This window comes from Microcaecilia unicolor, chromosome 3 (genome assembly GCF_901765095.1).
Source record: "Microcaecilia unicolor chromosome 3, aMicUni1.1, whole genome shotgun sequence".
NCBI lineage: Eukaryota > Metazoa > Chordata > Amphibia > Gymnophiona > Siphonopidae > Microcaecilia > Microcaecilia unicolor.
Window position 1 is genome coordinate 8,380,351 of NC_044033.1, and position 16,420 is coordinate 8,396,770.

Genomic DNA, 16,420 nt, shown 5'->3' on the forward strand with positions numbered 1-16,420 from the left:
AGAATGAAGTGAAAGGGGACAGACTCTGGTGTAACTTGGGGAAATACTTCTTCACAGAAAGGGTGGTGAATTTGTGGAACGGCTTCCCAGTGGATATGGTGGAAACAAAGACTGTATCTGAATTCAAGAAAGCTTGGAACAAGTACATAGGATCAGTGAGGGAGAGGAAGGAATAGTAAATGGCATGGAACGGCAGACTGGATAGGCCAAGTGGTCTTTCTGTCTTAATTTTTCTATGTTTCTAGGAGAGTCCTGGTCTGAAAACAATAGGGGCATTTACAGGTCAAATTGCAATATTTTAGTACAGCCACTAGATGTCATTGCTAACCACATCGAACAGAACCTCAGGTGTCTGCACATTCAACAAGAACAGAGAATCTCCAAAGAAGTGGAAGAGATTGTGGAGCTTAGTAGGTGGAGGCTCCGCTCATTCTGCCTTGCCTCACCCTATGCCTGGAATAATCTTCCTTTACCCATACGCCAGGCCCCCTCCCTACCCATCTTCAAATCTCTGCTTAAAACTCACCTCTTCAATGCTGCCTTCGGCGCCTAACCGCTTGAGAAATATAAAATACCCCAATCTATCCACCCTATCAGATTAACTGTTCACTCGTCCTCTAGATTGTTCACTTGTCCTTAGTTTGTTCTCTTGTCGTTTAGATTGTAAGCTCTTTGAGCAGGGACTGTCCTTCTATGTTTGAATTGTACAGCGCTGCGTAACCCTAGTAGCGCTTTAGAAATGATTGTTGTTGTTGTTGTTGTGTGAATGGGAAGACTGGAAGGCCACATGGTCTTTAGGCTCCATTACCATCTATCTGAAGAGAGAGAGCCCTTCCAGGTTTATAGCTCCACCTCCTGTCACCACATCCTCTACATTTTAATGATGTAGACATTCTGCTTTAGGTATACAGGGACCCGCCCCCCCCCCCCCCCCCCCCAAGCCCCTTTTCTTCCTTCCCGAGACAGATCATTGTCCTGATATGGCCATAATCTGCGTCCTGGATTTCCCTGAACACCGCCTTCTGGGCAGAAACATTGTCTAGGCCAGTAGTTCTCCACCAAGTCCTCAGAGCACACGCTGCCAGTCAGGTTTTTTGGGATATCCACAATGAATCTGCATGCACTGCCTCCTTGGTATGCAAATAAATTGTGGCTATCCTGAAAATCTGACTGGCTAGGAGTGCCCCAAGGACTGGGTTAAGAAGCACTGCTCTAGGTCACTATCAGTACCCTTTTATCCCCACCTCTTTAATTCCCTTACCTCTTAGTTGTTCTGTCTGTTTGTCTGTCCTATTTAGATTGTGAGCTCTTTGAGCAGGAACTGTCTTTTCATGTATGGTGTACAGCGCTGCGTATGCCTTGTAGCGCTATAGAAGTGATAAGTAGTAGTAGTAGTAATGTAGAAGCCTGCCCTTGCAGATCAGCAACGCGTCCGCACAGGCTTCTGTTTCTGTGAGTCTGACGTCCTGCACGTATGTGCAGGACGTCAGACTCACAGAAACAGAAGCCTGCACGGCCGCATTGCTGATGTGCAAGGGCAGGCTTCTGCATGGAATGTTGCTAGTGGAGGAGTAGCCTAGTGGTTAGTGCAGTGGAACATGGGATGTTGTTACTATTTGAGATTCTGGAATGTTGCTATTACTTGAGATTCTACATGGAATGTTGCTAGTGGAGGAGTAGCCTAGTGGTTAGTGCAGCGGAACATGGAATTTTGCTACTATCTGAGATTCTACATGGAATGTTGCTAGTGGAGGAGTAGCCTAGTGGTTAGTGCAGCGGAACATGGAATGTTGCTACTATCTGAGATTCTACATGGAATGTTGCTACTATTGGAGATTCTGTTGCTACTATTTGAGATTCTACATGGAATGTTGCTAGTGGAGGAGTAGCCTAGTGGTTAGTGCAGCGGAACATGGAATGTTGCTACTATCTGAGATTCTACATGGAATGTTGCTACTATTGCTGCTATTTAAGATTCTACATGGCATGTTGCTACTATTGGAGATTCTGTTGCTACTATTTGAGATTCTACATGGAATGTTACTATTTTTTTTAGATTGTGAGCTGTTTCAGCAGGGACTGTCTTTTTCAAGTATGGTGTACAGCGCTGCGTATGCCTTGTAGCGCTATAGAAGTGATAAGTAGTAGTAGTAGTAGCAGTAGTATCAGGGCTTGCACATCTAGGATTTTATTGCTGTGGCCAGGGGTGGGCAACCATGGTTCTCAAGGTGCACAACCCAGTCGGGTTTTCAAGATTTCCCCACTGGATACGCATGAGATTGAGTTGCACGTACAGCTTCCATTGTACGCAAATTGATCTCATGCCTATTCATTGTGGAAATCTTGAAACCCCAACTGGGTTGAGGCCCTCGAGGACTCTGGTTGCCCACTCCTGACCTAAACTGTGATCATTTCACTTTAAAAGCATTCATCTTTGCAGCCAGTCAATCCAAGTCCCTACCAGACGGTAAGTTAGCGGAGAGACTTCATTTTAACACTAATTGCTTTTAAACAGACCTTCTGAAGAGACTAACCTCTCTAAATATAATTAAACTTCAGCCAATATATGTCAAGAACATCCACGTAATTATCAATAAATGGATTTCTTCAGCAAACGAGGCTCCCGGCATCATAGAAAAATAAAAAGACCAACTGGACTTCGCAACGTACCCAGCTATTCCTGCCCACGCTGCCAAAGAAATATCATTCGCTAAACATCCCTCCTTCTCCAGCATTTCAGACTCTGTGTTATAAGGGCAGGGTTTTCTTTTCTGTCTGGTATTTTACCTCCCTTTGCATTTTATTGTTTTGGATATTCTGGTATTCTCTGGAAGATGCCTTGGGGAGATGAGCACAAAAGATCTTCTGATTATTCCACACCCAATACCCCTCCCTAGTCTCACCAATGCGTTCCTGGATGGTAGGTTCACACTATGGGCCAGATGCATGAAAGACATTGGTAATTCCCGTTCCCTACCTATTCCATAGCGAATCGGTAGGGAACGGGAATGCATCAACGATAGGGAATGCAAATGAGCTACTCGTTGTAGCTCACTTGCATTCTCTAGTCCTTCGGTACCTGAGTCGGAGAATCGGGACGTCCCTTTAGATTAGGCTCCTCTTCCTGGTCTCTTCAGCCAATCAAAGCGGGCTTAGCTGGCTGTTGTCAGCGAAACGCGCTCTGATTGGCTGAAGAGACCAGGAAGAGGAGCCTAATCTAAAGGGACGTCCCGATTCTCCGGCAACCAGGAAAATAGAAAAATTTCGCTGTGGAGGGGTAAGTGGCGCGGCGAAGACTCTCAAGAAGGGGGAAAAAAACACGCGCGCCGGCAGAACAAAAAACTGCAAAAAAAAAAAAAAAAGATGTCTCTCAGAAGCGCAGGGAGAGTACGTCCTTAAAGGACGCCCCTCACCTGCGCTCCCTGCTTTTTTTTTTTTTCTTTTTTACCTTTTTTGGGGGCCCTTTTCCTTTCCGATTCCCTCACAGGAGCCCTAACAAGAGGTCAGACATCTCGTTAGGGTTCCTATGGTAAGGGAATCGGAAAAACGGTAGTGCATCTCATTATAATGGGCTGCAACGGTACTGCAGTTCATTATAATAGCTTTTCAATCATTTGCATTCCGTTTTCATTGCCTGCTACCGTGGCAGGGAAAATGCCCTTAGTGCATGCCCGGGGTGAACTACTTGCGTTTTAAACTGGCTGGAACCAGTTTAAAACGCAAGTTGTGGGCTCGTTAGGTTTTGTGCATCTGGGCCTATATCCTTTAGATTTTGCATCCAAGTGCAGGGTGGAATTTCTACTCCAGTTTCTTCCACAACAGCACATTGGTACTGCACAGATTCCAGTACTTCAGCAGGGGGCGCCAGATCACCAAACCAGTCTCCTTCCAGCATGACAGGACAAATAAAGAAAATAAAATGAACATACTGGCCCTTCACTATATATAAAATAAAGATAGAATTAATACTAGGGACTAGACAGAAATGGTCTCTAAAGAGGTAAAGCCTGGGATAAGCACAGAAGATATTTGGCTGTGGGGGGTTAAATCTGGGATAAGCACAGATTAATTAGGGTTTTCTGACGGAAAATAGACATGTGGATGGACCAGAAGGCAGGACTGCCAGGAGACAGAGCCGCCTCTCCCCCACCCCCCCAGGCTGCTGCAGCTGCTGTCTCTGTCCTCCCCCACTCGAGCCACTGCTGCCCTCCCACTTGGGCTGCCACCACCTCTACCCCCCTACTCAGGCCGCCACCATTCTCCACCCCTTACCTTCCTGCATCTGCTCCTTTCTGGGTCTGTCACTCTCCTGTGTCCTGGGACCCAGGTTATCACATTAACGCAATCAAGTTGATCCCAACACACAGGAGCAGGAGAGAGAGAGACCCTGGCGCCGGGACCCCTTGGAGGCCGGGCCCGGGGAATCTTCCCCACCCCCCACCCTCGGCAGCCCTGCCCGGAAGGTCTCCATCTTCATTTCATTTATTGCAATTTATATACCACTCTTATCCAGTCTGATGTACAAGTTAAACACGTTAATTAAAACAATACAAAACAGAACACATCAAATGTAATAGAAACAGATTTGCCACTGTACTGTGTCCATCATCTGCCAAAATCCATTTTTAGCCTTAGGGAAAGTATCAGCAGCCTGCATTTTCGACATAGCTTTTGATAAGGTCCCTCATAGGAGATTTGTAAACAAACTCCATCCTGGGACGAGTGCCCATGGTGGTAAATTGACTGACAGACAGAGGATAGTGGTAAATGGCATTCATTCGGAAGAAAGAAAGGTGAGTAGTGGAGTGCCTCAAGGGTTGGTTCTGGGGACGATTCTGTTCAACGTCTTCATGAGTGAAGGGAACATTTGTCTTTTTGTGGATGACATGAAGATCTTTTAACAGGATAGACACCTCATATGGAGCAGGCAAAATGAGATGGGATCCGCTATTCAGATTTTGGCAGTTAACCATTAATGCAAAGAAGTGCAGAGTGATGCATTTGGGGGTGCAAACGCCTAAAGGAACTATATACAATAGGAGGGGAGAGGTTGATGAGCACAGACCAAGAAACCTTGGGGTGATAGTGTCTGAGGATCTCAAGGAGGCGAAACAACGCAACAAGGCAGAGGCTAAAGCCAGAAGGATGTTAGGATGCATCGGGAGAGGCATGATAAGCAGAAAGGAGAAGGTCACAATGCCCCTATACATGTGGGTGAGGTCTTACTTGGAGTACTGTGTTCGTGTTTTGACACTGTATCCCACTGAAGACCTAGAGATTGGAGGTGTACAGAGGAAAGTGACTAAAATGATGAGAGATCTCCGTCAGAAGACACTGGTCCTAATTATGTATATTCTACTGGGGAGGAGGATATGATACAGACTTTTAAATTAGGGCTGCATATTAATCACGGTTAACGCTGTTGGAAACAGGACGCTGGGCTTGATGGACCTTTGGTCTTTCCCAGTATGGAGATACGTATGTACTTATGATTAACATGTTAATTATTAATCGCGATTAATAATTAAATCTTCTCCCTCCTCCTCATCCGCCCACATGTCTGGCATCTCCTCCTCCCTTCCTGGACCATGGGCGGCTCTCCCCCTGTCCCCTTCCCACCTGGTTTACCCTTTGTAGGTTTCACAAAATCTTCAGTCCTGCAGCAGTGGCAGCTGTCTTGAAAAACTGCCTGCACCGGGCCTTTCCCTCTGACCCGTCCCGCCCCCTTCTGATGCATGGGCAAAGTTGCCTGTGTTGCCTGCAGGTGCAACCCGGTACCATAGGGCAGTACAAGCACCCCGGCTACCAGTCAGTGTCTATAGTACAATCGCCTCAAGTCTACCCAAACTGTCATAAAAACATAGTGGATCAGCCCTTTCCCATACCACCAACAAACCGAAACCCCACTCCTTGTCTCCACCCCTCCCCCATTTCCCAGGACTCACCTATTGAATCCCTGGTAGTCTAGTGGAAAGGGACAGGAGTGATCTCCCTCACCTTCTGCTCTGTCTATCACCGGGTGTCAAAATGACACCAGTGACACCTAGTGGTAGTCTCGTGATAGTACAGCAGGCGGGTCATCCTTCTTTTTAAGGGCAGTCGCTGTTGTCTACTGTGCAATAAAACACATGCTAGCTGCTTAATACAGCTTAGTAAAAAGGCCTTCATGCGACTATGTTAATCTGTTACATGTGACTCAGAGTCAGTGACCGCAAGAAACAAAATACGCCAGATGCAGAGATCCAACCCCCCATCCTGACATCTTCTGTAAGGTTGTATTTTAGTGCGAGTGTCTGAGAGATGCTTCACAATCCAAACACTGCCACATGTCCCTGAGCACCAGTGCACCTCCTATCAGAAGACACAGATCCAAAAACAGACTCATGCACAGAAAGAACGCACTAGTAAAACACCCAACCTCGATTACACAAGCAAAACACAGATGGGCCGTCCTCAAAAGTGACAACATAAGAACATAAGAGTAGCCATACTGGGTCAGACCAATGGTCCATCAAGCCCAGTATCCTGTTTTCCAAACAGTGGCCAAGCCAGGTCACAAGTACCTGGCAGAATCCCAAATCATGACAACATTCCATGTAGAACCCCAAAGAATAGCAAGATTCCGGAATCCTAAAGAGTGACAAGATTCCGTGCAGTATCTCAGAGAGTAGCAACATTCCATGTAGAACCCCAGACAATAGCAAGATTCTGGAATCCTAAAGAGTGACAAGATTCCAGGCAGAATCTCAAAGAGTAGCAACATTCCATGTAGAACCCCAAAGAATAGCAAGATTCTGGAATCCTAAAGAGTGACAAGATTCCAGGCAGAATCTCAAAGAGTAGCAACGTTCCATGTAGAACTCCAAACAATAGTAAGATTCCGGAATCCTAAAGAGTGACAAGATTCCGTGCAGAATCTCAGAGAGTAGCAACGTTCCATGTAGAACCCCAAACAATAGCAAGATTCCAGAATCCTAAAGAGTGACAAGATTCCGTGCAGAATCTCAAAGAGTAGCAACATTCCATGTAGAACCCCAAAGAATAGCAAGATTCCGGAATCCTAAAGAGTGACAAGATTCTGTGCAGTATCTCAGAGAGTAGCAACATTCCATGTAGAACCCCAAAGAATAGCAAGATTCTGGAATCCTAAAGAGTGACAAGATTCCATGCAGAATCTCAGAGTAGCAACATTCCATACTACAAATCCAAGGGCAAGCATTTGCTTCCCATGTCTGTCTCAATAGCAGACTATGGACTTTTCCAGACTAGAAACAGAACAATACAGACAAAAACTGGATTGGAAGCCCCAAGATGCATATTCCACGTGCAATGCAATTTTGGAGAAATGGGACCAAAAATACATTTCCTATTGTACTGTATAAAGCACAAAGAGATCAGAGATGCAGGTTCCCCAAGCTAACAGGAAAATCAAAGAATGAGCAAGAAAACGCTGCAGAATCCCGAGGGAAAGAGGAGAAGTGGAAACAGAAATGCATTTTTCCTCCCGTACTGTGTAAAATACAAAGAGATCAGAAATACACATTTCCCAAAATTACCAGAGAAAATCAAACTGAGCAGGAAAAACTCTGTATAATCCTGGGGAAAGAGCACAAACAGCAGCTGAAGCAGCAAAATATGTAATATGCTGTCACCAGGCAAGAAAAATGAACTGACTGGGGGCAGTGCAGAGCAGAACAGGATTTGGGTACCTGCACTTGTAAATGTTCTCTATTGTTATGTAAATGTTGTTAATGATCTCACTTTTCTTTTTAACCTGTAACTTGTTAATATAGTTTGACAACACATATATAATTGTTAAACCAGTAAAGTTTTGTGAAACTCATAAGGCACCAAGTCAGTTCTGCGTCTCTGGTTTTCTTGGTTGTTTCCTGCCAACGCAGGAATGCTGTGTACGAGCAGAGCGTGGCTGGCCCTGGCACAGTTATGGAGAGAGGTGAATGGAGTTGTTCTAAAGGGGCTGGCAGGGCTTCACTGAGCGAGGCCCAAGAGTGAGCTTGAGAGGGCAAGGACAGGGCTGGGCCGTAGGAGTGGAAGAGACTGATAAAATTGTGAAGGCTAAGCAGCTCTTTTCAAGAAAGGGGGAGCCAGCAGAGCAAACACTTTGGATCAGTTTACAGCAAGCTGTCAGCAGTGCCTTGGAGCTCCTCTTCCTCACACAGAGAGATTCAGCTGCCAGCTCCAGCCCAGACAGAGAGGCATTTCAGCCTGGTAAAGCCTGTTCTGTTTAATAGGAGTGGAAATGCTCCCATTCCTGCTCTGGTTCCTTCTCTTTAGTGGACCTGAGGCTGGGAATGTTGCTGAATTAGCACTCAGAGCCTCAGCAGGAAAGTGACACAGTCCAGCTGTCCAGAGCGCAGTGTGGCAGAGGCTTAACCCTGCACTACAGGCCACGTTCACCAATATACACACGTCTCAGAGCACTTTTGAGGCTTCTATTCAGCAGGTAACACTGGACAACATGGTTTTTATTTCAATAATGAGATTGGGTGTTTCTTACAGATTTTTGGATGCTGGTCACAGAAATGACTAAAAGTTTTCTGTAATGTATGTGTTTCCAGAAATTGACAAAAAACAATTGTTAATGTCACATATTTGTCAACATGACATCACAGATAAATGAACATATTAAAATATGGTCTCTCCATAGTCGATGACCTAAAGAATGATACAACCCAATTTCGTACTCAGGAACGTTCATGTATTACCATAATTTATTCTTCCTTAACATATATATGCACACGATATATATCTATACCATGATCTGTTCACGTAGGTTGTTACATGTATGTTACCATGTATGTATGCAACTTAACACATTACCATTTGTAATTCTGTTACCCGGAAATGGCAAATGTAAGCCACGTTGAGCCTGCAAATTGTTGGGAAAATGTGGGATTCAAATGCTATAAATAAATAAATGAATACCATTCAGTTTAAATATATGATGATTTCGCTTAGCCTTAGTTTTCTAGGAAAAGTTGATGGTTATTGAATAACCTGATGGTTATTTAAACTGAAAATATTGCAGAAATGTGTTAACTCATGCTGACACTCTCTGCTACATTTGCGGTCAGTTCTGTCTGAAGACGCAAAGCTAAACCATGACTGCACTGGTGAAGAAGGCCCTGTAACTCTATTTTGCATATAACGTTGGTGATCAAGGCAAAAGCCAGGCTTTCCATTTTTGTTAAGCATCACGTGATACACTGGTGTACCTGTGCTAATACCCTGGATGTGAAACACTGCAGTCTGGGGTTCCTGTGTTAATGCGCTGAATGTGATGCAATGCAATCTGGTGTTTTCAAACTTCTTCTCAACCACAAGTTATCCAAGTCTGTCAATGAGGCTGTCTCTTCCTATAATGCTATTCTCTCCTCTGCTCTGGATCCTCTCGCTCCTCCTATTCCCCGTTCTATAAGGCGTACCAAACGCCTTGGCTGACCGCAAGAATCTGCTACCTATCTTCCTGGGCTGATCTGCCGAATGCCTTTGGGTGAAAATCCGCACCCAAATATTACAAATTCTTTCTTACCTCCTTCAAGTCTGCTCTTTCACTTGCCAAACAGGACTACTATATCCAGTTGACAAACTCTCTTGGCTCAAACCCTCGACGTCTCTTTGCCACACCGATCTCTCTCCTCAAAGTGCCTTCACCTCCAACCCCTCCCTTCACTTTCTCCCCAGTCTCTGGTTGAGTACTTTCAAGATAAGGTTCACAAGATTAACCCTGTTACCTCCACCTCCCCTTCCCCCAGTCCATTCTCTCAACTCTCCTTCAACCTCTGCCTTCTTTACTTCCTTTTCTGAAATCTCTGAAGAGGAAACTGCACATTTTCTTTCCGCCTCCAAACTGACTACCTGTTCTTCTGATCTTCCCACCCATCAACTTAGCACTATCTCTCCTACTGTCATCCCTTCCATCTGTCATATCTTCAATCTTTCTCTTTCAACTGCAACTGTTCTTGGTGCCTTCAAACATGCTGGTAAAAGAATTTTACCAATACTCACGAACACCGCGAGACCAAGTCAGGCTTAAAGCAGTTAAAGCGTCTTTATTACTCGCAAGGGGACAACATCCAGGAGATAAATCCAACACACAAGCAGGAGGTTTTTGTCTAACTCTATACGAATTCCCCCGTTATTATATACCTTCTTTCACCATTAGATCAATTCCTATCCTGTTGTCCAATTATCTATTCCCTTATATGGTCTATCTGCCCAGTTTCCCGTCTACATTTCTCCATGTCTTACCTCATCCTGCACCTGCATCATTACTTTTCATTTTCCCAGTTACCTCCTTTTGAATGAACTTCATGACCCATACGATTAGTACCTTCTTGTACTTTTATTTACATGCAGCTGTATCACACCTTCTAAGCTTGGATAAACATGTGTTATAAGTTAGCCAAAAGCATGTCTAAGAATAAACTACAGTGATTCTTGTCCAGAAGCTGCATATGTAAAAAAATGATTAACCCAATACTTTCCCTACACATGCCATACTTACACCACTCCTCAAGAAACCTTCTTTAGACCCTACCTGTCCTTCCAACTGTCGCCCCATCTCCCTCCTCCCTTTTCTATCCAAGCTGCTTGAACTTGCTGTTCACTCCCATTGTCTTGACTTTCTTTCATCTCAAGCTATTCTTGATCCACTTCAATCTGGCTTTCGCTCTCTTCACCCAACTGAAACAACCCTTGCTAAAGTCTCCAATGACCTGTTCCTGGCCAGATCCTCTATCCTCATCCTTGATCTATCTGCTGCTTTTAACACTGTTGATCACCGCCTACTCCTTGATATGGTATCCCCACTTCGATTTCAGGGCTTTGTTTTTTCCTGGTATGCCGATGACTCCCAGATCTACCTCTCCACACCAGAAATTTCAGCAGGAATCCAGGCCCAAGTCTCAGCCTGCCTGTCTGACATTGCTGCATGGATGTCTCACCGCCATCTGAATACTAGGCTGCTTTTAACTCCTAACCCCTATTCACTTGTTCAGTACTCATGTCTGTTTTATCATTAATTAGATTGTAAGCTCTGTCAAGCAGGGATTTTCTCTTCATGTTCAAGTGTACAGTGCTGCATACGTCTAGTAGCACTATAGAAATGATAAGTAGTAGTAGTAATGCTCTGGATGTGACACACTGCAGTCTGGTAGTCTGTGGTAATACTCTGGATGTGATATAGTGCACTGGTGCCTGGTGTTCCTGTGGTAATGCACTGGATGTGATACAAGCTTAAACAATATCTACTATAATAAAACTCACCCTCAGCGTTCTGAAGACAACGTTCTGAAGTCACTCAGTCACTCACTGAAGGGTTCATGGATTCATGGTGGTGAAGCCACAACACTGACCATGTCTCTCTGCCCCGCCCTCGCATGACAGACCAATCAGAAAACACACCCTCAACATTCTGAAACACAAAGGACCATCACAACACCGTTCACAGGCAACACTAGGCAACGTAAGACGGACCAATCAGAGGAAACTACGTGACAATAAGGGAGGAGCATTCCCCAGCAGAATGGCTCATTATCTGTGCAGCACGGAGAGCACAGAACCACCGCCGGAACGAGAGAAGAATATTCCTGCTGTGGGTATGTGCAAAAATAGACCGGGGGAGGGGGGGGGAGAGAAATTTTTAAATGCCTAATGCCAGTACTGAAGAGTGCCAGAGGGCCTATAGCATAGACTATATTTGGGATCGCTTGACATGGAGTCAGAGGAGCCGGAAAACAACATGCCCGTCACTATCTGGGATGTGGGCGAACAGGACAAGCTGCGGCCCAGCTGGAAGGATTACCCACGACCAAGGAAGGGGGAGGAGTTCTCCTTCCCTGCCTAGGAATTGCTGGAGACTGGCTGCCAAACTAACGAAACAACCGCACACCGACGCACCACCTCCATCATTCGAAAGGCATCCACTCTTTCTTCAACAGAAATGCAAACTAATAATACAAAACAAACAAAGAATACATGGTTTCTCAGGCGGCTGCAGGTAACTCCCCACCCCCTTCCTCTTCCCCTTTTGCCGTAGCGGCCAAGGACGTGCCCAACCATCCCCAGCCTCAGGCAAGCTGTCTCCCACCTCGGGGATTCCCCGAGCACCCGGAAAAAGACGGCGCTGATTCCTGCAGCGCATAAATGTTCCAGCATTCCCCTGCAGCCGGCCTGAAATGGAACAAACATACCGGATCACCCCCCCGACGGCCTGAGACCGTGCTCTTCTCCCTTCCGCCAACTTAAAACAACCATCCCCGTCCTCAGGCAAGCCGTCACCCACCTCCAGGATGCCCAGAACCCCAGCCCAATGGAAAAAGATGGCGCTGCTTCCAACAGCACATTTCACTTACAGCGTTCCCCTACAGCAGCCCTGAAACGGCCAAAAAATACCGACAGACAAAGAACGTGCTCCTCTACCTTCCGCCCATCTAAAACAACACTGCTGCCTCAGCACAACACAAAAAAAAAACATGGAAAAAAAAACAACACTCAACAAAGGCTGACCCCCCTACAACCACATTTACATTTCACCAACAGAAAGACCCCCCTCCACAAACCACCTTGACAGACAAAACCACACACACACACAATACAACAGAAACACACCCTCAAAGCCACACACCAATCCAACCCACTTTGCCAGCACAGCACATCCCCCAACCCCCAAGCAAAAAACAAAACAAAAAAAGACACACATCAACAACCTGCACACACACCGCACCCTCACACACTCACACACACACACACACACAATTCTGTGACACATACACACACACACAAAAAAAAAAAAACATGCTAGCGCCCGTTTCATTGGTTTCGGAAACGGGCCTTTTTTTTTACTAGTTTTTACATATTTTACAACATTTTTATGCACTTTTGTGTAACAAGTATGTCAGGTGGGAAGGAAGAAGCACTTATCTTATCATAAAGATCCCAACGCGACTGACAGGACGGGATGAAGAGCATTCACCATTATTGAAGCACTCATCGATCCCCTGATGAAGCTGAGAGTGAAACGGGTCCCTTTTGGGATCTTTATCAGAAGGTAAGTTTGCTTCTTTCCCACTTGATCAATTTCTTACATGAAAGTGTATAAAAATACTTAAAAATATTGTTTGAGTTTAAGTATCAAGAAGTGTTGCATGAATTAAAATTGGGAGGTTGTCGGCCAGTGATTTTTTTTAGCACATTGGCAGGAACAGTGAAATCTGGAATGCAATTAGATTGAAAATTGCGTAGTCACGAGCTCCTGAGGTCTTTTCCTCTTGTTTCAGAATTAAGTCGATGCGCATTATCTATTCAGTGAACACGAGTTCCACTGTGTGTGTAGCAACAGAGATGTGCGTTCATTTGCACACCTTAAAAAGTGTAGTTCACCAAGGAATTAACGCACTTCAGAATATTGTATTATGCTTTAAAAATTTGTCATTGTGTAAAATGAGCTGAAAAAACTTGGTGGAAATCAGGGGAAAAAAGTCCAAAAAGACCCCCCCCCCCCCCCCCCCCCCCCCCCCCCCTACCCCCCCCCCCCCCCCCCCCCCCCCCCCCCCCCCCCCCCCCCCCCCAAAAAAAAAAAAAAAATTCATGCCCATTCCTGGCTCACAAGGTGAGACGAGATTAAACAGAAAGCAGCAAGATTTTGTTTGGACTTTGTGTCTGCTTTTTGTTGATCTCTTTGCTGTTGCAAGCACTCAGCGCCTCTTTTGCTGTTCCAGTCACAAGGTGAGACTCCTTGCCAGAGTCAGCAGGTGATGCCATAGCAATTCTCCATTAGAAACACCAATTCAGCAAAACAACGAAAACATCTGATGGGGAAAAGTACCAGGATTCCAAAACAGTTCCCAGAAATTGCAAACATTTCCAAGTATGCCTCAATCAGAAGAAACACATCTGGAATGACTTTCTCATCTTTTTCAGTCTGCGGCTCCTCACTACCTCTCCACCTCAATCTCCCCTATGTTCCCGCCGCAACTCCGCTCACAGGACAAAGCCCTTCTCTCAGTACCCTTCTCCACCACTGCCAACTCCAGGCTCCGCTCATTCTGCCTTGCCTCACCTTATGCCTGGAATAATCTTCCTTTACCCATACGCCAGGCCCCCTCCCTACCCATCTTCAAATCTCTGCTTAAAACTCACCTCTTCAATGCTGCCTTCGGCGCCTAACCGCTTGAGAAATATAGAATGCCCCAATCTATCCACCCTATCAGATTAACTGTTCACTTGTCTTTAGATTGTTCTCTTGTCTTTTAGATTGTAAGCTCTTTGAGCAGGGACTGTCCTTCTATGTTTGAATTGTACAGCGCTGCATAACCCTAGTAGCGCTTTAGAAATGGTTGTTGTTGTTGTTGTTTCTTCAAGAAAGTGGCCGTGATCGGTGCTTGTACTGTTTTTCTCATCTCACCTCCTTCTTAGCCCATTGCATCGCTTAGGTGAAAGCACAGATATAAAAGTTAACAAAGAAAAGCAAAACTTTTATAAGGTGGTATCTTCTCACTGGATTAATGACACATGTCTTGATTAGAATTAGGCTTTATAGCCATTGTGAGCCATAAAATTCTACAGCCTGTCGCTTTCCCCCTGCCAATCTGTCCCCTCCAAACTATCATCAGAAAGCATTTTATGATAATTCCTGGTAATGTCATTTTTTGCTAATTCTCTTCTGACCTGATGAAAAGCATGATAGCTCCCAAAAACTAGTTGAAAAATCTGTTGCATTAGCCACACTGAGCCCGCAAATAGGTGGGAAAACGTGGGATACAAATGCAAATAAATAAATAAATTAATAAACATACTATTTTTTGGGTTGTTTTTATTTTGGACTTGTATTTCTGTGCATATCATGAGAACCACAGAACAAGATATAAACCATCGAATAAGCTTGTAATTCCTATACTTTCATATAGCTTTGGAACTGTAGACTGGCATTTTAAATAACTTGAGAAATTGGATATATGAGCAAGAAAACTGTATCTCTCCACACCAGACATCACCGCGGAGACCCAGGCCAAGGTATCAGCCTGCTTATCCGACATTGCTGCCTGGATGTCCAACCGCCACCTGAAACTGAACATGTCCAAGATCAAGCTTATCGTCTTTCCACCAAAACCCACTTCTCCTCTTCCTCCACTCTCTATCTCAGTTGATGGCACCCTCATCCTCCCCGTCTCATCTGCCTGCAACCTCGGAGTCATCTTTGACTCCTCCCTCTCCTTCTCTGCGCATATCCAGCAGATAGCCAAGACCTGTCGCTTCTTCCTCTTTAACATCAGCAAATTCGCCCTTTCCTCTCTGAACACACCACCCGAACTCTCATCCACGCTCTCATTACCTCTCGCCTTGACTACTGCAACTTACTCCTCACCGGCCTCCCACTTAGCCATCTATCCCCCCTTCAATCTGTTCAGAACTCTGCTGCACGTCTTATATTCTGCCAGAACCGATATACTCATATCACCCCTCTCCTCAGGTCACTTCACTGGCTTCCAATCCGATACCGCATTCAGTTCAAGCTTCTCCTTCTTACCTACAAATGCACTCAGTCTGCTGCCCCTCACTACCTTTCTACCCTCATCTCCCTTACGTTCCCGCCCGAAACCTCCGTTCACAGGACAGATCCCTCCTCTCAGTACCCTTCTCCACCACCGCCAACTCCAGGCTCCGCTCATTCTGCCTCGCCTCACCCTATGCTTGGAACAACCTTCCCGAGCCCTTACGCCAAGCCCCCTCCCTGCCCATCTTCAAGTCTTTGCTTAAAGCCCACCTCTTCAATGCTGCGTTCGGCACCTAACTCTTACCGTTCAGGAAATCCAGACTGCCCCAATTTGACTGCCCATATCGGACTGACTGTTCACTTGTCTTTTAGATTGTAAGCTTTTTGAGCAGGGACTGTCCCTCTATGTTAAATTGTACAGCGCTGCGTAACCCTAGTAGCGCTTTAGAAATGTTAAGTAGTAGTAGTAGTATATTGAGGAAATATATAGGATGTACTTTTTGTATTAAAGAAATAAATGAGCATGGATTCAGTGAAGGGAAGTCTTTCCTCGCCAATTTGCTTCATTTCTTTAAAGGTGTGAATAAACAGGTCGATAAAAGTGAGCAGGTTGATGTAATGTATCTAGATTTTCAGAACGCTTTGACAAAGTTCCTCATGAGAGTCATGGGGACAGGAGGCGATGTTCTGTTGTGGATTAGGAATTGGTTAGAGGATTAGGAATTAGGGTAGAGTTAAATAGCCATTTCTCTCAAATGGAGGAGGGTGAATAGTAGACTGCCACCGGAATCTGTACTACGACCGGTGCTATTTAACATATTTATAATGACCTGGAAATCAGAACAACGAGTGAGGTGATGGAATAGTTTTGCATCATTTGCAGATTTAAAGGTTGTTAAAATA

General features: G+C 45.2%; 1 protein-coding gene across 3 annotated transcripts in view; it reads left to right on the forward strand.

Annotated features, from left to right (window-relative positions):
* The window catches only part of SLC29A1 (solute carrier family 29 member 1 (Augustine blood group)), a 309,536-nt gene that overhangs the window by 63,808 nt on the left and 229,308 nt on the right, over positions 1-16,420 (forward strand). The window contains exon 1 of one of the 3 annotated variants that reach the window (XM_030195749.1): positions 8,054-8,464. The exons of the other annotated variants lie outside the window; for them this stretch is intronic. The gene's annotated coding sequence lies outside the window, so the exon portion shown is untranslated. Of the gene's footprint in view, positions 1-8,053; positions 8,465-16,420 lie in introns of those variants that run through there. 3 annotated transcript variants of the gene reach the window in all.